Source organism: Rhagoletis zephyria, unplaced genomic scaffold (assembly GCF_001687245.7).
Source record: "Rhagoletis zephyria isolate East Lansing unplaced genomic scaffold, Rhagoletis_zephyria_1.1 Rzeph_scaffold_05318, whole genome shotgun sequence".
NCBI lineage: Eukaryota > Metazoa > Arthropoda > Insecta > Diptera > Tephritidae > Rhagoletis > Rhagoletis zephyria.
This window is the reverse complement of record NW_016162401.1, coordinates 35,060-35,290: the sequence shown is the minus strand read 5'-3', so window position 1 is coordinate 35,290 and position 231 is coordinate 35,060. Positions and strand designations below refer to the sequence as shown.

The window sequence follows — 231 nt, the reverse complement described above, 5'->3', positions numbered from 1 at the left end:
TTCTTTGGGTAAAAATAAATATATTTTACTGTTCAATACTGGAGGGGGTGTGAAACAAAATTGATGATTTATTGTTAGTATAAAAGCTAGAAACACAATTATCAACTTATTGAGCATTAGACCTCTTCCCTTTCAAAAACAAAAGGGAAAATGTTCGGCTATTTATGCAATGGTTTTGGGTTGGGGGCCATTGAAAAATGGGGTAAAATTATCATTTTGACAGAGAGAATG

The 231-nt window shown here is 32.5% G+C and overlaps 1 protein-coding gene across 1 annotated transcript in view; it reads right to left on the bottom strand.

Annotated features, from left to right (window-relative positions):
* The window catches only part of nAChRalpha2 (nicotinic acetylcholine receptor alpha2), a 23,837-nt gene that overhangs the window by 1,429 nt on the left and 22,177 nt on the right, over nt 1-231 (bottom strand). The window lies entirely within an intron of this gene.